The sequence below is a fragment of the Mustela nivalis genome, assembly GCF_964662115.1.
Source record: "Mustela nivalis genome assembly, chromosome: 8".
Classification (NCBI taxonomy): domain Eukaryota; kingdom Metazoa; phylum Chordata; class Mammalia; order Carnivora; family Mustelidae; genus Mustela; species Mustela nivalis.
The window spans coordinates 129,218,621-129,244,878 of record NC_139027.1 but is presented as its reverse complement, the minus strand read 5'-3'; the positions used below and the strand labels follow the sequence as shown (position 1 = coordinate 129,244,878).

The 26,258-nt window shown below is 44.9% G+C and overlaps 1 protein-coding gene across 4 annotated transcripts in view; it reads right to left on the bottom strand.

Moving 5' to 3' along the window:
* The window catches only part of PKIG (cAMP-dependent protein kinase inhibitor gamma), a 101,755-nt gene that overhangs the window by 25,473 nt on the left and 50,024 nt on the right, over window positions 1-26,258 (bottom strand). Inside the window, exon 2 of one of the 4 annotated variants that reach the window (XM_082744708.1) lies at window positions 6,858-7,021. The exons of the other annotated variants lie outside the window; for them this stretch is intronic. The gene's annotated coding sequence lies outside the window, so the exon portion shown is untranslated. The remainder of the gene's footprint in view (window positions 1-6,857; window positions 7,022-26,258) is intronic. 4 annotated transcript variants of the gene reach the window in all.

Genomic DNA, 26,258 nt, shown 5'->3' with positions numbered 1-26,258 from the left:
GTGTCCACTATCATCAATTTAAATAAATAAATAAATAAATGCACCAGTAGAGAAGGCTATGTATATAAGGATATGTAATGCAACAATATTTTTAGTGAAAACAAAACATAACTCGAACATCGGTCAAAGGAGAGACAGTTGAATATATTGTGGACCTCTAGGTCGACAGCCCTGAAGCTATTTTAAAAGGTGCACTAGATTTATCCCTACCCAGGACCTATTATTTAGTGGGAAAAATGAAGTGCAAAATAAACGTATGCCCCCACTTCTGACCAAACCACCGCACATCTACACAAACCCTACACCTGCTTCAACAGGAGCGTGAAGAAAAGACACACACCAAACTGAGTTCAGAAGGAGGGAAATGGGGAGTGAGGGAAAGGAGAGATTATAACTTTTTCTTTTATAACATCTTCAAATTGTTTAGTTACAACGAGCCTATGTATTAGTTTAGGGAAAATTAATGAAGATAAAAACAATAACAAACATATGAGGGCAGAGAAAAAACTCTGATAAGCTGTGTTATACGCTACCCACTTGTCTTTACATCGGATAATTAACTCCATTTACTGTAACTTCTTTTTTGGTCAAATAGAACACGTTAATAGCTCTGGAAGACAGATTTTTTTAAAAAGCTTCATGGGGATGGGGGAGTACTTCATTCCTAAGGATTTATGCTTTTTATTTAAGAAGGGGGAAAATATTACTTAAGGGGAAAAAAAAAAAGAATTTCCCATGTTAAAATCCCAAAGAAAGCCTAAAACTCTGGCTTGAAACCGCCCTGTTTAGGTGGTGGTGTGTGGGTTGGTTCTGTGCTGTCGACTGTTTTCCATGGCTCGGTGCCCTTGCCTGCTTTCCTCCCCGCAAACCAACTGAATACACTCCCGGGAGTGAACTGGCTGCTGGGAATCAGAGCCGTGCAACCCCCTCATCTCTGCTCACAGGCTCTCTTGGTCTCCAAGCAGATGCTTTGGCTTCTACATCAAATGGGTTCCGGAATGCAGAGAAGTGAAATGGCTTGCTTTTGCAAACCATTCTGCTGGGAGGAGGAGAAGAGGAAATGGTTTATCCCAGCGGAAGAAACAGAAGAGAAGAGGACCAGCATTCCCGACAAGCTCTTGAAGGACAGCGACTCCATGGAATCTGCCATTTCAGAGTCACGTGCAAGGTACACTCTGGCCTTCCCTGGTTGAATGCTTCGCTTTTAACTGTTATTTCATGGGTAATAAATATTGCACTGAAATAATAATGATACCTCATGTTTCTACAGCACTTGAGATCTTACAAAGCATTTTAAGATACCTTAAAGGAGCCAGGTATCAGATCAGTATCACTCCCATTTATAGGTGAAAATGACTCAGAGAAGTTCAATCGTTTTCAGTCACGTGGCAAGTTGCTAACTCTGGTCTCCAAACCCCAAGCCCAGCAGGGAGCTCAGGTATGAAATCACAGGGACAAAGGGGAACTACAGGCAAGCCAATGAACAAAAGCAGGCTCTTGGGAAAAAAACAGCTCTTCCTGCCCCTTAGGAAAAAAAAATATCATTTACTGGAATAGAGCTGCTGACTATGGGAAGGAAATCGCAAGCTCCTGGGTCTGCCCACCCCAGCCCACCTAACCTTCAAGGCCACTAGACGGCTAAAGCCCAGGGGGAAAGAGGATGCATATCTTTTGTCTCTACGGCCTCAGGGCCCAGCCCTGGGTCTGGCACAGACTAGAAGCCACTACATTTCTATCTCTAGTAGTTTTGAATCCACCTACCTCTTCCAGCCACCCCCACGCCAATCCTCTCTCCCCTGACTGCTGCGACTGTCCCTCCGTCCATCACCCACACAGCAAATAGCACCCACAAAGGCCTACTGATTAATCATTGTCATCAGGCCCCTGACTAATTCTCTGAAGCCTCACCTCTGCCTCTTGCTCAGATCGCTTCCCCTCCACGCTTCAGCCACGCTGGCTTCCCTTCAGGCTCTCCAACAGTCCACATGCTTTCCTGCCTTGGGCCCTTACCCTCATGTACCTGTCCCTACCTGGATTATCCTTTCCCACAATGCCCTTCTTCCCCACCTCCTGCCTCCGCTCTTGGCCTAATAAGCACCTCATCTCAGTTTAAACACTGCCTTGTCAAGCAAGCCTGCCCTGACCACATTCCTACTTATTTACTTTATAAAACCATACGTCCTTGGCTGTGAATGACAGTGAGAAGAAGGATCCTGCTTGTTTTATGACCTACTGTTCACTATCACCTTGCTCAGTGCCTGGCAGATAAGGAGGTGCTCAGTGAGCATTAGCTAAAACTAGACTGAGCTGAAGGCTGGACTCAGATGCTAGTGTGCTGCGTTCTCAGGCTTTCCACGGCACTGTCCCTCTCTCAGAGCACATGATGACATGTGTGAGAGTTACCGGAGTCTTTTTTTTCCTATCAGATTACAAGCTACTTAGAAGTCTAATATACCTTGGTATTCCCTATCGTGCCTTGTGTAATGCCTGAACACAAGGGTTCTTCTGAACAGTGGATGAATTCTTGCACCGACACAGGGAAATACGAAGAAAGGCTACAGTCTCTAGTCAACCACAGACAACGGCTTCTCCTATTAGGGGACTGACCAGCAAGCCTTGAGCACCTTGGATAGGCAGAGGCTCTGCCCAGAAAATGAGAAGTGAAACCTGGAAAGCAATGGTAGTGTGAGGGTGAGCCAGGACAAGCATGTACTGCTGAAGGGGAGTTTCTTACCCGGGCAGAAACGTTCTGGAGCCAAACCAGAATATGTGTAGGAGATCTAAGCAGTTCCCCTTTGACCTAGCCATGCCCTATTAAAAAACCAGAGACATGAAACCACTGGGTGATGATTTAAGTGTTTTTCTGTACTGTCTAGCTTTCCTTCCATGAACATGTTCTAATTTCATAATCTGGGGGAAAAAAAAAAAACCCACCACAATAAATGTTATAAAAACAAACCAGCAGAAAAATCCAGTGACAATCTTAGACCGCAGAATCATCCGTCCTTATGTCTCCTTACTCGACTTGGGATTGCAGATTCTGGGTCCTCCGGGGTGGGGTCCCCCCCTGCAATTAGTCAGGAAGAGTTCCCGTCCTTCGTCAGATGCCTTGGGCAGGAAGGGGCCGGGAGTAAAAGCTTCTGCAGGGCACAGTTCTCATCTCTCCCTAATGCAGATGCTGGCAAAACTCTGAGAACCAGGAGATGGAGGGTAAGTGTGGGGTTAACCACCCAGCTCAAACAGGATCCCCAGCTGCTAAATGCTGGTGCAGCTCAACTGTTCATTGATGCGAGGAGAACCTCACAAGGCCATGGCTGTCTCCTCACAGCCCTGTTCCTCCACACACCCTAGTGCTTTGTACTAGTCCGCCTCCCGGGTAATTTACTGAATGGCAGAGATCAAGCCTATGAAGTCCTAAACATAATGACTGACCTAGGTCCCTGGAACATAATAAGAAGGCATTTTTATAATGTCCCCGAAGGTCCATTATTCATTTTGGAAAAGCGCAGTTGAGGAGTAGTCATTTCTTGGAAGATTAAAGAGACTTCTTTTAAATCAAGTTAGGAAATGCCGGCCTCCTCAAGCAAGAGCCAATGCATTTCAATCTGCTGTTCACAATCACTCAGCATCGCGGCTTCTGAAGAAACCACTCTGTGAAGGCGCTCAAAGTTTTCATAAGGCCTTTCTGAAAGACTTTCAGGAGGTAGTGAGTTCAGCCTCGGGTCATGATTAATGACTTGTTTCCAAGAACTTGAGATTTTCCACGTCTGTCTCCACTTAGGAATCACTTCTGGCCCCTTGTGAAAACACTCAGCAGAGTTAATTGGGTGAACTCAGCTTCTCGTCACACTCAGAGAATAACACCTGCCACCAGTTTCTTCCTTAAGTGGCTGGGCTAGCATCCTCGGGTCCCAGGAGAACAGCACCTACTTCTGGCTTTGGTCTGAGCACCCGACTGAGTGATAGGAAATGGTGCTTAGGCTTGGCTGAAAGAGCCAGCATAGGAGCTCTGATCAATTCAGAGATGACACCATGTCCCTCATACAAATAGCATCCTGTGACTGACGGGGCCAGGCCCTATATACATTGGCCAGTGTTCTCTTTCTGGAAACCATAAAGTAGGCAACCCCAAGCATGTTTTTTTGTGCCAACCAGGTGCACTATGAGCTTTGTGCCAACCAGGTGCACTATGAGCTTTATCCTGTCTCATCCCCGTGGCACCCCTGGAGAAAGGTTATAATTGTGACCCCCCCCCCAACACTTTTCAGAAGAGAAGCAGGCTCTAGGAGGTAATCTGTACGAGATGTCTCTACTAAGAGATGGTGAGGGCAGAGCTCTCACTGCTTCTGACTGACCTCTACACAGTCTCAAGTTAACAGGGACTGTGGACACCCACCAGCCCAGAGGTCGCGAAGGTAAACCTCCACAGGGGCCAAGTGGCAGGCATGAGACCAGAGATGGTGCCAGATGGGCAAGCAAATGACACAGACAGTACTAAACTGGAGAGCAATCCTGCTAAAGACATTCAAATTCAAACAAAAATAAAAACCCAAACCACATACCTTCCTTTCAAAATATCACCTCCTCCCCACCGTCTCTGGAAGAAGGACCACCTTTTTCTCTTTTTTTTTTTTTTCCTCCAATAGGTGCCGTGCATAACATGTAGCCCAACGCAGGGCTGGAACTCACCACCCTGAGATCAAGACCTGAGCTGAGATCAAGAGTCGGACGCATAACTGACCAAGTCACCCACGCACCGCTGGGACCATTTTCTTAATTAGCCGAAGTCTGGAGATCTTGAGCAGCTGGGCTGAGGCAGAGAGCCTTGGGCCCCCTGCCCAAGACCATGCGTGGCTCCGTGGTAGCAACGGTCCACTTTCAAAGGGTTGAGCCATGGAGAAGACCAAAACACTCAGATACGCCAAGGGGCTTGGAGAACTCTCCTGGTAACCACGATCTTAACTCAAGCAGTTTTTAAATACTGCATTTTCCTGAGGGCTGGAGACTCTGGTAGCCTTAAAGACAGAAATCTCTTAAACTGCCACACCTCGCCCCCTGGCCACTCAAAAATCCAAGATCTGACCACCTTCTGCTTTTCTTTGCACTCTGGCCCCAGCCACGCTGTCCTGAAGCAGCGGTCGTTGTGTCTAGGTGACATGAAGTGGAAGGGCCCAGAGAGATTTTCCCTTCCTCTTCTCTTTATTGCCAAGCTAGGGACTAGGAGGGTGGGCTTTGTGTTAAAATTGAGTATGCCCGGTCTCCTCTGGACCTTTCTACCAGGGGACGGGGTTCTGGTAATGGATGAGACAGACTCACAAGAGGGGACACATGGTCTGGGGGAGACAGTGAATGAAGTTCTGCCAGTAATTATGTGAACCATAATCATTTATGTGAAGTAATCCCGTTCACCTGAACTGGGAAGGTGGTCGGTGATATGGGAACATACCATGGGGATTAACCCTCAGTCAGTGGAGTTAGGAGCAAGGACACTGACCACCTCAGGTTATGGAAAAGGCTGAGCATCACGTGGGGTTGAGCACTTAAGAGACACTCAATAGGGATCATTCTTTTTCTCCCCAACCCCCCCCAACACTGTGCATGCGCCTGCACACCATGCTCAATCTTTCTTGAAGAATACCAAACCTTACAAAACTATAAAAAACTCAAAAGTAACTTTGTTGCCTGTTTTATATCCTCTTTTAATTGTCCTTCTAGGGGCCGGTTTTTAGCCACTCTGGGATACTGGAAACCAAGAGTACTTTGATCCTCAAGCCCAGGATTCTCTGCAAGCAGAAGAGATACGGATGGTTCATTTCAAGCTGAATTCCAAAATATAGCGATCATCTAGTTTTGTCCCTTTATTTAGGTACAAAAGAGGAAAGAGGCCTAGAGTGTGAAACACTCGCTCAGGCTGCAAACCTTCCATGGCTGGCCCTTTGTTTCTTAAAGTCAAAGTCTTTCCCCTTTAACCGTGATTTCCCAACTGTTTTGACCTTCAGGCAGGGGAGGTGGGTCGCAGGCAGCAGCTGCAAACCCTGTACCGCACACACGCACACCCCGGGAGGGAGAATGGTCAGCTCGGGCGCCTGTGGGTGAGGGGCCCAGGGCAACAAGGCTCTCCCCTCTCCTCCGCACCGCTTGGAAGGGCGCACCTGGCTTAAAGACCTGAGGACAGACCCCAACAGAGAAAATGCTGAAGTGCTAACTTAGACGATTGTTCTGTTTACTTTCTAGGCATCAACAGCAAATTTTAAAAAGGAAGCAATAAAAAGACCACGAAGCCAAAGTTAAAGTCTCCCGACGCTTCTTTCCGTCTCGGGAGTCCGCCCAGCTGCTGCGGCAGGGGGATGCCTGTGATAAGCGAACTTGAGAAACCCAACCCTTTCTAGATCTTGCATTTAGAATACCAATCTTGTATTTGTGAGGGGAAGATTACAGGGAATTGTCACTTTCAGAGACACTTTTTTCTAGGATGTCTAAAATTGTTTGTACTGCCTTGGTTATCGGAGAAAAAACTAAAGGTTTTACAAACCCCATTGTCTAATGAAGGACTTCTTCACCCATCTTCAGGGCAACGAGCTGCTTTTAAAGCTCTAGCTGATCTGTCAGTGTTCTTGGGGTAAAAATTCAAACAGCGTTTGAATGGAGCCCATCCGTGGAACTTGAGTTCAGACTCTAGCTCCAGGCAGTTGCAGACAAAGCCATAATTTGCAGAGCAATAATATATCATAATATAAAAATAGACACTTTCTGACCGACAGGCTGTGAAGCAAGCCAAGCCCTCCGGAGAGCTCTGCCTCCCTCCCTGCTCTCCCCAGGGCTGTGGGGGTGATGGTGGAGAATAAAGTTCTACTTACAAGAGCAGAGTTTCTCCAAGGTCCAGGGCTCCTCAGTCCAAGCCAAGGGAGAATTTAAGAAACCAGCATTCAAAACGCCTCCCTTTTGAGGGTTAGCGAGATTAGCAGACCAGGCCAGCGGTGCAGTCTGGATTCTTTCTTGCCCTCTCTCCCTCTCGGCGTCTCTAAATGAAATGCACTTCGAGGTTTTAGTGGGTGTTTCCCACGTCCCGGGCCAAGTAAGTCCCCATTTGTTGTAACCCAATGCTCAGCCTGATGATGTCAACCACTCAGCTCCCTTGCTCGGTTTCCACCTCTCTGTCCACGGGGGAGATCCGTTTCCTCTGGACAGTGAGCTGGGAGACCGTAACTTCATCCCACGCAGTCACATTTGCCTAACATCCTTCCTTCAATTTTCAACAGCGCAGACGTAGTGACAAAAGGCTTCCTATCCACTCACTGGGCCAGGGCTCCTGGTGTAAGTCCCTTTGCCTCTAGTCACCACTGAGTGAGAGCGATCTGGTTTGCTTTGCTGTGTTTTAACTCACTTTTCTGGTGTGTAATACCGTCGTTAGGGTGGAGATTGGCACCCCCACTCCGCCCCACCCTCATTTCTTCCAGTTCGATGTTCCAAGTTGTTCCGTTTCCCCAAGTTTCCGAGGTGTGTGTTGGGCACGGTCTTATGTTTGTCCTTCACTTAGGGGAGGTGACATGTGCCCGAGTGCAAGGCTCAGAAGCAGTACTGGTCTGTTGCTCAGAGAACTCCGTTCTTTCTGGCCTCAATCACACTCCTAACTGAAGGAATCACACTCCTAACTCCCGTGACCTCAGTTTCCCCATCAATAAAATGATGGTCTGGGGGTCTTCCACTACTGAAATTCAACGACTGAGGAGCTTATACGCAGACGCAAGATAAGGACTTATACTACAAGCTGGCTGATTACACGCTTGAGGGAGGGAAGAACCCTCGGCAGGTCAGAGGCCAATGCCCACGATGTCAGGCTCAGCCTGGCTCCTTCAACCCCCTTTGCGGTGGAGCTAAACTGTTTCTCTGGGAGAAAACCCCAAAGAATTCACTGAACAAGGCCTGCGGGACATGGAAAGAGGCAGCATAAACTACTCGATAAGATAAAGAAGCAGGAGAGCTGTCCTTAGGGATTAACATGGAACAGCAGTGATTAGGAGCGACCATAATAATCTCTTGCATTTGTGAAGTGCCTGCAGGCGAAAAGAAAAAAAACCTCTGCGCTTCTGGGTACAGAGCGAAGCAGTGTGACATGTACACTGCCTATGGGAACAGCGATCTGGGAACCAGAGCTATAGATCTGAGTCCTGTGACTTCATTTCTCTGAACTTTTTTTTTAACTGTAAATTGGGGTAATAGGGCCTCCCTTTCAGGACTGTGAGGGTTAAAGAACACATGCAAGGGCCAGAAAGCACCTGCACATACTAAGTGCTGATAGACGGTAGCTTCGCTGTGCTACGTAATCTCATCTGATTCTCATTTTAGGAGAATTAGTACCCAGGGGCTGAATTACTAATCTGCTTTTCCTGGATAGGAAAATGAAACAGAGACGCGAAGTGACATGCCCAAGGTCACACAGCTCAAGATTAAAGGGGCAGATATGGAAACTGAATCTTTAACTCCTACTTAGTCCAGCACACATGCCAATGCTATTTCTTTTTTTTTTTCTTTTTAAGATTTTATTTATTTATTTGACACAGAGAGAGAGATCACAAGTAGGCAGAGAGGCAGGCAGAGAGTGAGAGAGAGGAGGAAGCAGGCCTCCCCACTGAGCAGAGAGCCAAACATAGGGCTCAATCCCAGGACCCTGGGACCATGACCTGAGCGGAAGGCAGAGGCTTTAATCCACTGAGCCACCCAGGTGCCCCGCCAGTGCTATTTTTAAATGGAATCATTTCTACTTAGAAAAATGAACTAAGCTTATTTTTTTTTAAATGGGGAAGAGGTGGGTTCAGCCAGGTTGGGGCCAGGGGTTGGGGGGAGTAGTCAATCTATTGCCTAAAGGAAACCCTACAGGCCACTAGGTAAGAGGGGGTACTCGCTTTGCTCCCCAAATACCATGTGACCTGAAGGAAGTCTGGGCTTCAGTCACCCCTTCCTCCAAAAGGCAGATCTGATTTGTCTTAAACTTACTTGGATGAGAAGCTGGGATTGGAGTTCTTTAGAAAAAGAAGAAACTACTTAGAAGTGGAGGTAAGGCTGTGGGAGTTTGTGACTTAACCAAAACTTTAATTCTCAGAACTCTTTGATGCTGTAATCAGGAAGGACCAAGCAAATAGACTATACGTTAGGAGGCAGATTGCCAGTCTGAAGGCTCTCCCATAAGCCTGTGTGGGGCTGTGGTGGAATGAAAAGAACTCCAGTTAACGGGAGTTAACTCAGAGCCTGCTCCCAGCTCAGAGAGACCTGAGTTTCCTTCCTGTCCCTGGACCTTCCAGCATTGGATGACCTTGGGCAAGTTAACTTCTATGTAAAGTGAGAATAATAATGGCACTTAACATAAAAGGTTCTTGTCTGGATTAAGTGCCTGGCACACACTACAAGTTCAAAACTATTTGAAAAAAAAAAATTGCAAAAATAAGCTGTGACATCCTAAAGTAAAGGCATTATTTTCTAATTCTGACTCAGTGTCACCATCCTCTACCCTGAGGATGATGTAACAGTGAATGAACAAAGTCAAGAATGTCAGGAAGCCAGAAGAAGGACCCACTATTTCTTGAGAACGTCACAATGAATAAGGAACAAAAGGCCCACCGGGAACTGTGAGGCGTGTTCTCAGCAGCAACACGCAGCTTGGAGGTGGCAGCTGGGGCCATTATTTGCCGGGCCTTTATTCCAGAAGCCCAAGTGCGCATCAGAAAATGAGCTGGACCCTGGACAGGTCAGTTTGCCAAAATCACTCTCAGTGCTTTGTTATTTGAACAAAAGTAAAGGTAAGGAGCCCAATTATAAAAACAAAGATACAGTTTTCTTCGACCACATACATTTTCTGACCCTCACCTGTAACACTGAGTAACCGTACACCGGTCACAGAACCATGGAGAACAGACAAGGCCGGGCGCTCCTTCTGCCTTTGGACTGCCGACGACAGATGACGGCAGGGACATTGTGGCCTGGCGCCACGCTCTGTGCTGAGTTCTCTCGAGACACCACCTTCCATTAGCCTTACACCTAGGAGGTGAGGAGGTTTAACAGCCCCTCCACTCACGGCTGCGGAGGCCGCTGCTGCTGGGCTGACCGACCCACACGAGGCTCACGGGACTAAGTGACAGAGCCTGGGCTCCTCGCCAGGGCTGCTGGGGCCCGGCCGGGACTCGGAGTCCCTTCCTCCACTGCCGTCGGGAGGGTTTCCCTGCAGGAAAGCTGGCAGCTCGTCACAGCCCGCAGTCTCAGCTCCATCTGAAGAGGAAGGAAACTCCGCCTGCTCCTGCACACAGAGCTGGTCTGACGGGCTCAGACAGCCGCCCCGCCACAAGGCTGCCCTCGGCTCCCACCCCTCACCCCTGTCTGGAAGGGGTCTCCCCCTCTGATGTTCCATAGGACTTTATCTGTTCCTCTATCAAGAAACTTACCCTTTTCTCCTCTTTGAGGCTTATTTATTTCTGGACAGCTCTTACTTATGCTGCTGCTAGAATCTGAGCTTCTTATGGAAAAGCTCTGTGTTTAATTTATGAGCATTTTGTACATAGGAGACACTTATTAAAATAAGGAAAGCTATAAATAACGAAGACTTCTAACGGATGCTTACCATATGCCAAATAGTATTCTAACTGCTCTACAAAAATCATCTCATTTAACCCCCATGAGGGTCCTGTGAGGTAGGTCTTACTACCACCACCCGACCAACGAGGAGATTCTAGACCTGTCAGTCACGGAGCCCGTTCAGCTGGGAACTGACGGGCACCTGCTGAAAGGAGTATATGATGAATGAATTCTGGGCCCCGCGACTGACCTCCGAGTCCAAACAGCTGCCGCAAAATGCAATGACCTCCTCACCCTACCAAGACAGGTTTCAGCTGTCATGCCATTACAGACTTATCCATTGAGAAGGACGCGGATTGAGACTTCAAGTTGTAAACACAGATTTTGTTTTCTTTCCAATTACAATTGTTTATTGTAAAAAAAGAAGAAGAAGGAAGGAAGGAAGGAAGGAAGGAAGGAAGGAAGGAAGGAAGGAAGGAAGGAAAGATAAAAGAACAGAAAACAGGGAGGAAAATCATCCATCATTCAACCACCCAGAAATAACCACTTAACTTCCTGGCATACAGACTCCAAAAGAGCCACACCTACACTGAAAACAATGTTTGGGGGCACCTGGAAGGCTCAGCTGGTTAAGTGTCCAACTCTTGATTTCAGCTCAGGTCTCGATCATGATTTCAAGCCCTGCACTGGGCTCCACCCTATATGTGGAACCTACTTAGAAAAACAACAACAAAATTTTTCTTTAAATCAGACACACAAGTCATTTGGGGACAGAGAGGAGTCAATCCCACAAAAGATGACAAAGAAATGTTTGATGTTATTTTTTCTTCTGGTTTTGGAGTACCCTTGGCTGCTTTCTTTTCTTTCTCTCTTTCTTTCTTTTTTTTTTTTTTAAGATTTTATTTATTTATTTGACACACAGAGAGAGACACAAGCAAGAGAGAGAAAGCACAAGCAGGGGGAGTGGTTGAGGGAGAAGCAGACTCTCCATTGAGCAGAGAGCCCCATGTGGGGTTTGATCCCAGGACCCTGGGATTATGACCGGAGCCAAAGGCAGATGCTTAACGACTGAGCCATCCAGGCACCCCACCTGCCTGCTATCTCTACAGGGTTTGATATCCGGAGGGTCCACCTCCTAGGCCCCCTTGGACGGTTGCTGATGTAGCCAGTGTACCCAATGAAGGGATCCGGCAGGAGGGAAGCCTGATCCCAGAGAGTATGCACCTAAAAAATGGGTAAGTTCACAGAATACCTCCCTTCTAGTATGAGACTGGGCATCCTTATCCTGTCCTTTGAAGGACCCTCAGTCTCACTGCTGCTCAGGTGCCCTAAAGCCAACTGTACCCATTGGTGTGGTACACAGAGCTCCTAGCAGCCTTCCAGGCAAGGCTGAGGCCTATGCGGCAAACAGACACCAATTCCAGAGGAAACGGAAGGCCTATCTCCTAAAAGGAGGCTTTTATTATTGCTTATGATTGGGGGGAAAAATTACAGAGCATCTGAGGAAAACCAACAGCATGACAGAAACTAAAGTAAAGAGAAAATGGACTCTTATGGGAAAGAAAATTCAGACAAGTGAAAACCTTTAAAAAAAAATTCTTATATTTTCAGAGACATTCTGATGATATCATGTCCACATAATGAAATAAGTTGATAAAACTGGACTCTTGGAAATTAATAACATTTAAATTAATAGTTCAGTAGAAAAACTGGAAAATAAGAAAAGAAAATCTTTCAAAATACAGTATAGGGAAAAAAATAAAGGATGAAAAAGAATTTTTATATAGAACAATAATCCAGGAAATTCAACATCAGTCTGAAACAGGAATTCCAGAGAAAGAATACAAAGAAAAGTACAACAGGAAATTATCTAAGAAATCACGAGGGAACATTCCTAGAATCAAACGTTACATTTTTAAGACTTTTATTATTTGAGAGAGAGAGAAAGAGCACATGAGCACGGGGAGGGGTAGAGGGAGAGGAAGAAGCAGACTCCCCACTGACCAGGGAGCCCAACGGTGGGACTCAATCCCAGGACCCCGGGATCATGACCTGAGCCGAAGGCAGATGCTTCATTAACTGAGCCACCCAGGCACCCCCAAAATTGCATCTTTTTAAACTGAAAAGTTTATCAAGTGCTGAGAAGAGAAGAGTCGATCACGCCTGCATGTAGTCGCCTAACCTTTCAGAATTCATAAGGAAAAAAATCCTACATGTTTCTAGAGAGACAAACTGTTTCAAAAGAAAGAATCAGACTGGTATCACACTTCTGAACAAGAATGGCTGCCTGAAGACACCGGAGCAACGCTTTTGAAGGTAAACGTTCTAGGATCGCCTGGGTGGCTCAGTGGGTTAAAGCCTCTGCCTTCGGCTCAGGTCATGATCTCAGGGTCCTGGGATAGAGCCCCGCATCGGGTTCTCTGCTCAGCAGGGAGTCTGCTTCCCCCTGTCTCCGCCTGCCTCTCTGCCTACTTGTGATCTCTATCAAATAAATAAATAAAATCTTAAGGAAAAAAGAAAAAGGTAAACGCTCTAAAGGAAAATGACTTGGAACCTAGAATTCATCCTCACCCAGACAAAATAAAACCATTTTTGAGGCATACAAGGACTCAGGACTGTTTCTCTCTTGTGCACTGTTTTCTCAGTAAACTCTTGGAGAATATGCTTCACCTAAATGAGGGTTTAAGCTATAAAGTAGGATTTGAAAGCAGGGATCTAACAATAGAGATGAAAGGAATGCCAAGGCTGAAGGTGAGGGCAGCTCTGGACCTCAGCAGACCTGCGGACCTAGAGAGCACCAGACTCACTACCGCGTGACGGTGGCAGCCTCTAGGACAGCAGAGCTGAAGGACTGAAGGACCCCCCCCCCGCCCACCCCCCCGAGACAAGAGTCCATGGGGAAGCAAGGACAGCCTCTACAGGAAGAAACAAGGAAAACTGAGCATATTAAAGAAGCTGTTATTAGTCCAGGAAAAGTCATACAGAAAGGAAAAATAACCAGAAAGTTACTGGCTCAGCAGGAGATAGTATTTATGATGCCATAATGCTATAAAACACTGAAAACTGACTTAACCAAAAAACGATGATATTCGGAGAAAAAGGTAAAGGAGAAGTGCGAAGGGGGCTCTGGTGCTTGTGAAAAAGCTAAAGTCCCCTTGCTCCATCCTAGCAGGTCCAAAGATAACACCTAAAACTGAAAAACGAAGAAAAAGCAGTATATGATAGTGTGTGCTCCTTGTTTGCCTCTGAATGAAAAAATACGTGATCAGCGATTTCTGCAAGTAATAAGGGATTATTAATTATTTTATGTGTGATATGGTAGTGTAATTACGTTTTTAAAAAAGCAGTCCTTGTTCTCTTAGAGATACACGCTAAAGTAGCTATTAATGAAATGACATGATATGTAAAACTTACTCCAAAATTATCCAGTAGCAGGGGGAAAAGTGGCCACAGGCATAGATAAAACAAGGCAGGTCGTGATTCTTGAAGCTGGCTCATTAGATTATTCGAATATTGTCCATGTTTGAAAATTTCCATAAGAAAATGTTCACAGACAGAGAGAGAGAGAGCTGTATAAGCATATTATTTGGATATATGGAAGTAACAGAACAAACAGCCAGGAGGATCAAAAGTGAATCCTCTTGGGACCAGGGCAGGAGGCAGGGCACTAGTGGGAGCAGGAGACAGCGGTTTTCAGTGCAAGTTTATAACGATATTTGATCTTAAAAAGAATAAAGCAAACCTATGTGCATGTGCCATTTTGACTAAAACAAAAATTTTAAAAATTACTGGGGCACCTGGGTGGCTCAGTGGGTTAAAACTTCTGCCTTCAGCTCAGGTCATGGTCCCAGGGTCCTGGGAGCCCACATAGGGCTCTCTCTGCTCAGCGGGGAGCCTGCCTCCCTCTCTCTCTGCCTACTTGCGATCTGTCTGCCAAATAAATAAAATCTTAAAAAAAAAAAAAGCATATTTATTTTAGGGAGAGGGAAAGAATAGGGGGAAGGGGCAGAGAGAGGGAGAGAAAGAATCTCAAGCAGATTCCCTGTTGAGTGTAGAGCCTCATGTGGGGCTTGATCCCACCCCTGAGATCATGACCTGAGCTGAAATCAAGAGTAGGACACTTAATGTGCTGAGCCACCCAGATGCCCCAAAACACAAGGCATTTAATTTTTTTGAAAAGATTTAATTTGTGAGACAGAGCATGAGCAGGGGGAGGGGCAGAGCGACTTCCTGCCGAGCGCAGAGCCTGACATGGGGCTCAATCCCAGGACCCCGAGATCACAACCTGAGCTGAAGTCAGACACTTAACTGACTGAGGCACCCAGGTGCCCCAACACAATTAATTTTAAAAAGGAAATGGAAGGGGTGGGGAGGGCGCCTGGCTGGCTCGGTCAGTGCAGCATGCGACTCTTGATCTTAGGGTTGTGAGTTCAAGCCCCATGGGTGTAGAGATCACTTAAAAAAAAAAAAAAAAAAAGAAATGGAGAATTAAAAGCGGATGTCACCTCAGGTGAGGGGGTAAGCAGAAAAATGATGTCTTTTTGGACTTGCAGTTTTTTCAACTGATGTTCATATACTATGATTTTTAGAAAATATTATCTATTTTTATTAGTTATTGCCATCAGCTTGTAGCTGGGCCTTTTGCTAATCTCGACGTTTACAAACTAAATCTGTTTCTCCAGGTAAAGAATCCTGAATAACCCAGAGTGAGTATCTCTACATTAAATGTAATAATAATTACTACTGCAGTTTAATAATTTATCTACCATTTATCAGTGCTTTATATATGTTATTTCTAATCTTTATAACACTGTTGGTAGACTGATATCATATTCCCATTTTACAGATGGTAAGATTAAGGGTGAGGGACACATCAGTCACATGCTTGAGGTTACAGAGCAGAAGGCCAAGCTTAAGACTCTTTCCACTACCCTATCTCTCCTTCACAGCCCACTGGTTTGGGCTCCAGAATGTACTTTTGCATCCATTTTGTCATCCTATCCATGAAGCGGGAGAGACAGAATGATCTCTACCTGACAGATGAAGAATGAAAGCTGAAAGTCAGGTAAGTTGCTGAAGCGTCCAGGTTTCCCGTTCCTTAACTCAGGACTTCTCTGTCACCCCCATCATCTGTCCCCTCTACAACAAAATGCTGTTTTCATAACCTCCTCAGAGGCATGTGACATAAGAGTCACTGTAAATGAATGCAGCTGAAGCAGGAATTTTAAAAAGAGACTTATTTTTTCCAAAGGAAATATAGTAATGAACCATGGAATGTCCTTAGTTGCTCTAATGTCAGCATTTTACTCGAGTCCTCAAAGGGGTTCTTAAAATGTCAGCAGCCTGTCTTCCTGGCAGAGAGAGATGGGCGGCTGGCAGGGGCAGCCTGCAGCAGTTCTGACAATCGGTGCCACGTTTCTCGGCTCCAAAAGAAGGGAATGAGCCAGGCATGCTTTGGCCCTGGAAAAAAAAAAGAAGTATGTCTCCATCTCCTAAATCTACTTACATCAGTGGCCATGTGGCCCCAGGGCTTTTGATAGTTGCCAGGAAGCTTAGATTGGTGCTACTCTAGAGCAGAGCAGTTCCTAAAGCTGTATGACAGGCTGGGGCGGGGGGCGGGGGGTGAGGGAGCCCAAAGTGGGGAACTGAAGGGCTTGAATGTCTGTCCTCTGGTCATCTCCAACCCTGGGTAGCTGATGGCCCTGCCTGGCAAAGAAGCAGACTAAGAGCTGGGCCCAAGGGCCATGAGCTTGGCTTGAAAGCCTGTTCCCTGGCTGTTCTGGCATCTGAACAATGGCCAAGCAGCAGCTAGGGGGAAGGAGCTGTTTACTCGAGTTCAAACTATTTATAGGACCAGCAATCTGCACATATTTGGATGACAAATCTCTGGGTTGCAAGTGAGCCATGCTTTGCTCCTGGACAATTTCATCAAACACACTCCCTCCCCACGCCGCCCCCGGGCCCCTTCGTGTTGCCCTTAGGATGTTTTATTTAAATTGCTGAGTTTAAAAAAAAAAAAAAAATCAAGATCATAAAAAGAAATCACATTTTAGGAACAAGCGACTTTTAATCCATTTGCCTAGGAGCTTAAACTACATAGTATCATTTTCTTTCAGGCTAGAATCAGAGATTAAATTCTAATACATGCATACATTTTAAAAATAAGACAAATTAAAACAGTATCCACATGAGCTCTGTAGTTTCACGGGTACTCGATCACCGTAATGATGCTGAGCCCCAGTCAAGCCCTGCAAAAGGAATATTTCTGACAACGGTTCTAAGACGATAAAAGGCCCCACAGAATAGATCCACAAACGCTATGCAACCAGATCCACGTTACAGGCAAACAGAGGAGGCACTACACCCCGAGGGCGCCTGCAATGCTGCCCCCAGCGTGTGCCACCCAGGAAAGGGTTTGATTGGAACAAAAAGACGTACAGAGCCTTCCGCACTGTTTCAACACACAAAAGGTTACGGTACCCTTGCCAACGTATTTGTTTGGAAAAACCAGCGTACCTCCAAATGCTGCCTTGTTTTTATAGCAAAGGCAATGCTGATCAGCTGCCTCCCCTGAGCCAGGCACTGCTCATTCCGAAAGGGAGATGTGGATGGTATTCGACATGCATGTCCCCGCTAACGTGTTGGCGGCCTCCAGTCCCATCGCCCTACTGGGCAGGAACTGGTGCAGAGAGAAAGGGCGCTGAGTGAGAAGAAAGGTTAAGAGTACAGGGGGTCATGCTGGACAATTAAGAGATTCCTCCAAGGGACCAACTTGTTTCCGTATTTTTAGCCCCTGCTAACGAAGCTCTTTAGAAGACAAACACGGAATGTCTCCAAGATAATCTTTAGCTAACCCCACTTTTTTTCCCCAAAGATTTAATTTACTTATTTATTTGTCAGAGAGAGAGAGCATGAGAGAGGAAACAGAAGCAGGGGGAGTGGGCGAGGGAGAAGCAGGCTTCCCACCCGCGTGGAGCCCGACCTGGGGCCTGATCCCAGGACTTTGGGATCATGACCTGAGCTGAAGGCAGACGCTTAATGACTGAGCCATCCAGGTGCCCCTAGATTAAACCCACTTTTTAAAAAATCAGGAGAAAAGTAAAAGTGGTAAAAGGGTGAAGGACAGAAGCATGTTTATATAGAGAGGGAATGTAAATTATTTTTGAAATATTTTGCTGGTCAGTTGGTAATATTTGGGCAATATGTGACTAAAGGCTTTAATGTGCGTAATTTTGTTCCCATGAGTCTACGAGGAATTTAAAAAATTTCCTCATCATTCAGACCTTAGCTAAAATGTCACCTCTTGGGGACTTCTCCACCCCACTCCACCTAAGGTAACTACCCATCTACCTATCACATCACTTTCCTTTTTAAAAGATTTTATTTATTTATTTGAGAGAGCGAGCACCCAAGTCGGGGGAGAGTCAGAGGGAGAGGGAGAAGCAGACTCCTTGCTGAGCATGGAACCTGATGCAGAACTTGATTTCAGGACCCTGAGAGATCATGACCTGGTGCCCCAGATCACTTTCTTTTAATTGTCTGCACAGCGCTGCTATTTTTCTTATTCACTAATTTGTGTACTGTTCATCCTCACTGCCATTCCCTACCACCCGCACGAAAATGTCAGCTTTAGGGGCGCCTGGGTGGCTCAGTGGGTTAAGCCGCTGCCTTCGGCTCAGGTCATGATCTCAGGGTCCTGGAATCGAGTTCCGCATCGGGCTCTCTGCTCAGCAGGGAGCCTGCTTCCCTCTCTCTCTCTCTCTGGCTGCCTCTCCGTCTACTTGTGATTTCTGTCAAATTAATAAATAAGATCTTTAAAAAAAAATAAAGAGAAAATAAAATGTCAGCTTTATAGGAGCAGGGACCAGGTTTGTCAAATGTACTGCTTTCTTCCTATGTGCTGGGTACTAGCCACAGATGTTACATGTGTCATCTCATTCAGTCCTCACAGCCGTATGAGCTTTGTTATTATCCCATTCTACAGATGAGCAAACTGAGGCACAGTTTTAAGTCTAGTGAGTGGCCAGCAAATGGCAGTGGGAATGTGAACACTGCTATGACCACAACACTGTATGACCACAAAGCCTTTGTGCTTAACTACCTCCCTCAAAACAAACCAGAAGTTTCAGACTACACACTTTTTGACCAAGCATTACAGTTCTGGAAATTTGTTATATGGAGATAATTAGACAAGAACAACAGTGAGATACATTTTTATTTACTGCAGGCTGCTTACAAAAGCAAGTATGGAAATATGTTTAGGCAAGTCATCAGTTAGCTATAAGCCATAAGTTTACTTTTTGGTAAACAGGAGGCCCTCTCTCAGAGATACTGTGAAGATTTAATGAGACAGAGCACAGTACGTGGCTCATAGGGTTTTACAGTTTGCTATACGCATTTACATCTCTAAAAGGATACACAAGAAACCAAATTGTTATCAGAGGCCATATCTGGACAGCAGGATTATGGGGGAGGGCTTTCATTAACTAAATTGTGTACTTCCCCATTGGTCTAATTTTTATAAAATTCATACTGATGTCATAGTCATCAAAAATAAATATATTACTACTAAAAAAAAAGAATATGAAGGGGCGCCTGGGTGACTAAGTTGGTTAAGTGCCTGCCTCCGGCTCGGGTCATGATCTCTCAGGGTCTCAGGGTCTCTCTTGAGCCCCACGTCTGGGCTCTCTGTTCAGCGGAGAGCCTGCTTCTCCCTCTCTCTCTACTACTTCCTCTGCTTGTGCTCTCTCGCTCTCTGTGTCAAATAAATAAAATCTTAGAAAAAAAAAAAAGAACATGAAGAAAAAGTAAAAGAAACTTGGAGAAGAAAACTTGGTTTATGGGACAGTGAGGCAAATTAGTTTAGTAGATCTCAAACTAAAAATGTTCCTCCTCTTTTGTGCTATGAAAGAGCAAGATCTTCAGTGGGCTTATGGGTCCTACCCCACTGCAAAGGCCTGCATTCACAGTGAAGTCAGAGAGATTTTTAATAAGAACTCAGACCTATAGAATTTACTCAGATGGATTCAAGAAATTTAAAAGGATGCTAAAATATATACATATATATTTTAATATTTTATATTTATAAATTTTTTATATTTTATATTTATAAATATAAAATGAGAGAAAATCTTTATAGCCACATCTACCTTCTAAAGAGAAAGACTGTCAAATATGAGGCCCTTTTAGCTACCAGCCGCCTTTTTGAGTTCAGCTATGCAAAAAAAACCCGACAGAAATAAAAGCCAAAGGTTGCCAAGTTGCTCTGCAAAATAAATAAAGAAGAACAGAATTCCAGGGGGAATCTGTGAGGAATAAAAGAAGGGGAAGGAGCAAGGACCCAGGGAGATGCCAGAGGTCCAGGGTCTGGGGTTCCCAAATCACCAGCAAAGCTGGTAACTATGAAAATTCTTTTTGTGAGTGTATTCTTTGTTCTGGGTGGAAACCAGGAAGGGACCAAGTTTCAATTTTGAACTGACAGGCTGAGAAACAGAGGAAGAGGAGGCAGAGATGACCCAGAGAACACCTTCACCCCCTAGGAACCTGCAGAATCTTGGGGGAAACCTCAGATTTCGACCTGGCTAGAAACAAGGGGTCAGGCTGATCTTATCTAGATCTTAAAGTGCTAACACATCAGAGTTTATATGGTTTATTTATCAAGAGGGATATTTATTTATCAAGGAACAAATTGATATGTATGTGAGCACAAAAATAAATTAACTCGACTACTCTTCCATACCACTGAAAAGCTTTTCACAATTCGTGTAGCGTTGCGAACTCACTTTAGGTCATGTATTCCTTTGAGGATGTGATGAAAGCTAAGATCCTGCTCTTTGGAAAATGTGTATCATTTCAAAGGGTCTGCAGACCTCTCTGGAGGCCATCTCTGGGACATTCACTATAGGGAGACTGTAACAGCATTGACAGTCATTGCTTGTTGTTGACAACGGGTACCCCAAGTCACCTTGCAGTTTATGCAGAAAATATAAGAACACTCCTGACATTCATTGATTTATAAACATAATACACATAATCCTGAAGGTATAAACAATGCAATGAGATCTCTGTACTGATTTATAGTTAACTGAGGGAAGGAAAGACAACAGGCGGCTACAATAGGGTGGGATAAGTCAGACCGTACATTTCAGACTAACCTCACCCCTCAACTTCCTTTTTGGCCCTAGGACTCACTACCTACAAATGGAACAACAGGTGGAAATGAGTGACATGAATACAGAGTACAACAGAGGAAATCAACAAGAGGCCAGGGCACTGGGGCCGTTTATTTTATTTTATTTTATTTTATTTTATTTTATTTTAAGATTTTATTTATTTATAGGACAGAGAGAGACACAGTGAGAGAGGGAACACAAGCAGGGGGAGTGGGAGAAGGAAAAGCAGGCTTGCCGCCAAGCAGGGAGCCCCTGGGATGGAGTGGGGCTCTATCCCAGGACCCTGAGATCATGACCTGAGCCAAAGACAGACACTTAATGACTGAGCACCTCAGGTGCCCCTGGGGCTATTTTATTTTATTTTATTTACTTATTTATTTATTTGTTTGTTTGCTATTTTAAAAAATATTTTATTTATTCACTTGACAGACAGAGAGAGGACACACGTAGGCAGAGTGGCAGGCAGAGGGAGAGGGAGAAGCACGATCTCTGCTGAGCAGGGAGCCCGATGCGGGGCTCGATCCCAGGATTCTGGGATCATGACCTGAGCTGCAAGCAGCCACTTAACTGACTGAGCCACCCAGGTGCCCCATTTTTTTTTTTTTTTAAAGATCCTGGGGCCATTTTAAATAGCCAGCCTGCTCTTCTGTGGCCTTTGAGTTCCGTGTGTCTGCATACAAATATCTCCAAAATCCAAACCAAGCCAAAACAAAACAAAAAAACAAGAGTTCTTTTCCTTAATAAACAGTAACCATGGATATTTTTTTAAATGCCACATTAAGAAAAAGGAATTGACAAACTGAGATTGTTCTGAAAACTCATCTATGCTAAAAGAAATCTACAATCCACATTGCTGGTTTGCATTGTTAGATCAGCAAATATTTATTGAGTTCTGAAATAATCATGTCTGCTGTTTGCGTTACATAAGAACTTTCACACGAGACTGTCTCATTTCTTCTGAAAACCATCTTGTTGTAAATGCTTACATTCAAGGGCACGATGACTTGGTAATTTACAGCTTGTTAAGTCCTGTAGCCAACATCAAAATACAGACCTACCTACCTTTTCCTAAACTCCCAGGGAAAATGACAGCCCGTGCCAGACACAGGAGGGGCAGAGGAGGTAACAGCCTTGAAGGATAGAGTGGAGAGAATATGTTAATGTAGCACTAGGATAAGCTTGGGTGTTGAAATCAGATGCACTTGGGAAAAAACCCTAGCTCCCTCCCGCATTTACGAGCTATGTGATCTCAGGCAAATCACTTGATCTCTCTGAATTCTGAGATCTCATTTGTAAAATGAAGACAATAATAGCATCTATCTCATCTGAATGTAGGAAGGTAGAGGGAGGAAAAGAGGGAGAGTATAATGAACGGACGCTAATTTATCTTTTACAGAGGGGAATCAGAGACAGCGAAGGCTTCAGGACTGACTGCCATTTCAGCCAACATGATGGATTAAATATCCCCAAACCTTCCTGCCATCACCCTAGCAAATATGTCGAATGCATGCCTGAGCTTAAGAGCCTTGATGGGAAGTTTTCTGAGATCAAACAAGCACAAGTCCGGCAAGATAAGATAAGCACCAGAAGGTTTAAAGACATTGGCCATTTAATGATACAAAGCTACTTTAAAGTTAACTGTCTAAAATCACAAATAAAGAAAAAATATGTGTGTGTATGTGTGTGTGTGTGAATCTTATTTACAATTTCGGAGGTAATCACCACAATTACTAAAAACCTCTAAAGTAATAAAGAAGTGGTGGCGCCTGGGTGGCTCAGTCATTAAGTGTCTGTGTTTGGCTCAGGTCAGGATCCCAGGACCCTGGGATGGAGCCCGGCATGGCATAGGGCTCCCTGCTCAGTGGGAAGCCTGCTTCTCCCTCTCCCACGCCCCCTGCTTGTGTTCCCTCTCTCACTATCTCTCTCTGTCAAATAAATAAAGAAAATCTGGAAAGAAAGAAAGAAAGAAAGGGAGGGAGGGAGGGAGGCTGGCTTTCCGGAGAAAGCTGGGTAAGTGAGCAGGGAGACTCTGCCCCATCCTTTTCTGCTTCTATCTTTCTGTTCTATATTGGTGTTTATTTTTATGTGCAAGTATTTACTTTTCTAACTTTTGTTAAATTGGCAAAGGAAGGAAGGTTGGCCGAACTCTGCCATCACCCACCGTAAAAAATAGAAATGGGATGAATAACATAAAAATGAATTTCAGAAGAAAAAAAAAATCAGTCTTAAGGTGACTGGAGAAGGTATTCTCCTCTAAACATACCTCATCAAGGATTTCTTTTGAATGATAACACCCAGTGTTGTGGAGATCCGGGAAAATGGTGGTTAGGAATGAAAAATAGTACAACAGTCCTAAAACGCAATCTGACAACATGTACTGAAATCCTTAAAACACTCCCACCCCCCGGGGGAGGGTGGAATATGAGAACTTTCTGTACTTTGTGCTCTGTTTTACTTGAACCTAAAACTAGTCTAAAAAATAAAGTTTACTGATTAAAAAATATGTATACATGCCCTTTAACCAGGTCATGTGACTTCCAGGGCTTTAATCCTGCGAGAGATCATTATGGGGATGTTTGCAAAGACTGGACTCAGGGTGCTGACTCACAGTGCACAATTAGCGAGTGGCAAATACATTTTGGTATACCTGCAGAATGGCATACTATACAGTTACCATGTGATGCTATAGAAGAGTATCTCACAGCATGAGAAAAATAGTCTCTCTAATATATTATATTATATATATAATGTAGTGTATATAATAGGGGCTCATGGTTGTAAAGAAAAATTCTGCATAAAAAAATAACTGAGGAACCTAGTAGTAACATTGCAGGTAATTTTTATTTTCTTCTTTTGGTTTGTTGGTATTTTATTTCATTTTTTAAAAAAAATTTTAGGGGCACCTGGGTGGCTCAGTGGGTTAAAGCCTCTGCCTTCGGCTGGGGTCATGATCCCAGAGTCCTGGGATCGAGCCCCACATCAGGCTCTCTGCTTGGTGGGGAGCCTGCTTCCTCCTCTCTCTCGCTCTGCCAGCCTCTCTGTCTAGTTGTTCTCTGTCTGTCAAATAAATAAAGAAAATCTTTGAAAAAAAAATTTTAGAGATTTTATTTACTTGAGAGCAAGCGAGAGTGAGAGAGAGCACAGAGGCAGAGGGAGAAGCAGAGTCCCCACTGAGCAGCAAGCTGGATGTGGGGCTGGATCCCAGGACCCTGAGATCATGACCTGAGCTGAAGGCAGACACTTAACCAACTGAGCCACCGCAGGAGCCCTAGTTTGTTGGCATTTTAAATGTTTTCCGCAAAGCACTCTTTTTGTAATAAAAATATAGTATTCTATAAAAAGAAAAAATATAAAAAGCTATTTTTAAGTTCCTTTGGGCAACACATACCAAGAAAAGTAAAGGGAAATAAAATCGGGAAGAAAAAGGAGGATCTTTAATAAAGCAAGATGGAGAGGAGAGGGAAGGGGGCGAGGTCCTGCGGGATGGTAATGCCCTGGGCAGCGTCTGGGCTCCTCAGCCACAGCCCTTCTTCCAAATCTTTGATGGGAAAACCAAACAGAAAGGACCCCAGAGCTTTCCTCTCATTTCCCATGACTGATCATATTGCTTCTGACAGGTCGATGGTAGGCAGACATCCAGTGGATTTCAGTACAATGAAAGATGAGATCGAGAACAAGGCTATTAGCCCACAGAACTAAAGGTTACCTCAAACCAATGTGCACCAATGCCATGATTTCTAACCAACAGAGATGATTATTTATGCAGAGCTGCCAAGAAGCTATTGTGTCCACAGATGAAAATTCTTAGCCAGGAAAAGATTCCAGGCCTGAAGCAGAGCAGTCTTTAAAAGAGAACAGGCTTGCCGAAGATAAAAGGGATTCTTCCCTCCCCCCTTGGGGAGGACTGAGGCTGTTGGCCCAGAGATAAAATGACTCTGTACAAACTGATGCTGAAGTTTCTAAAAAGTCCCAGTAAGGCAAACAAAGAGAAAGATGATGTGCTTGAAGATTAATTTAAGCAGCAACAAATTAGAAACCAGAAGAAGCGGACTGAAAGGCTCATTAATAGTGTGAATCTGAAAGAAGAAAATCAGATGGGACAATAATACTGGAAGTTCTCCATTCCATGGACCCTATGACAAGAGAACCAGGCTACTGCCTTGTAAGATCGGGCATTAAAAACGAAAGCCTTCAGTGTGAACTAAGTATATTACATGGGCTCAAAGAAGAGAGCAAAGTCATACCTGAATTACAGTCCCTACAATTCTTTTGCAGCCTAACTACTTTTCTGTACTAACTCCATATTGTGCAAATATCACCGAGGAGAATTCTGATTTCATCTGGCTTAACATATAGGGAAGACTGATCTTGCAAGCACTCGCCAGCATCCATTAGTTTCTGGCCATATCCCCAAATTATCCATATGTTTTGGCAGAGAGTTTACTGGATGTCTAACAATAGAATCCTCTGTGAGCTGGAGATAACATCATCTGAAGCTAAGGACTAGAAGAGGCACCTAACAGAGCAAAAGACAAAATAAAATAAAATTTAATTACAGACGTTGAGCCAAATAGGCCCTTTGGACTGGAGCGCTGAAGGCAAGCCTTCAGCACGAATGCTGCACGGATGAACCCCTGCTTGAAGACCCAGGCTTGTGACGGAAAGGGCTGGAAGGTCTGAAAGGAACCTTGTTGAGAACATCATCTAACTCCAGGAGCTCCAAGAGGCCGATTATGAAAGGCGGGGCACTGACTGCTGGCCCAGGCCCTCGGAATGCTCTTACTTGGTGAGTATCTTTCTGAACAAGGAACTGATAAGGAACTTGCCCAGCAAGTAATCCCTGTTACAACTGTCCGACTCTTTAAGGAGCCATAAACAATGTGTAAACAAAGGCATAGAGTGTATTGCAGTCACACTGCATTTACCAAAACAAGTGGCAGGCTACCATTTGCCAATTCCTGCACTAGAGGACGGGATGCTGGTCGCCGATAGCATGAAAGGTTGAAAGAGTTTTCAAAATAATCACCTACGGTCATCTGAAGTGAAGTTTGAATTGAAGGCAAAGCTATTCCAAGCTCAGTAAGTTGCTCCTCCAGACCCACGAGGGGCATGACGAATATACAGATCAGGAATTGGGTTTTCTGCTTCTTACTGCACTGGAGACCTTCAAGTCCATTTTAAGCTCATGTTCCAGGGCTGTTCTGGAGCATAGTTTCTTTTTTCTTTTCTTTTCTTTTTTTTTTTTTTTAAGATTTTATTTATTTATTTGACACAGAGAGAGGCCACAAGTAGGCAGAGAGGCAGGCAGAGGCAGAGAGGGGAAGCAGGTTCCCTGATGAGCAGAGAGCCCGAGCCTGGGACCCTGAGATCATGACCTGAGTCGAAGGCAGAGGTTTAACCTACTGAGCCACCCAGGCACCCTGGAGCATAGCTTCTAATGTCCAGTATCTAATGCCACATGTGCTGAAGAAGTGAGTCAAGGCAGCAGTTGTGTTTTCCCTACAACAATCCCTCTCAGTGTGG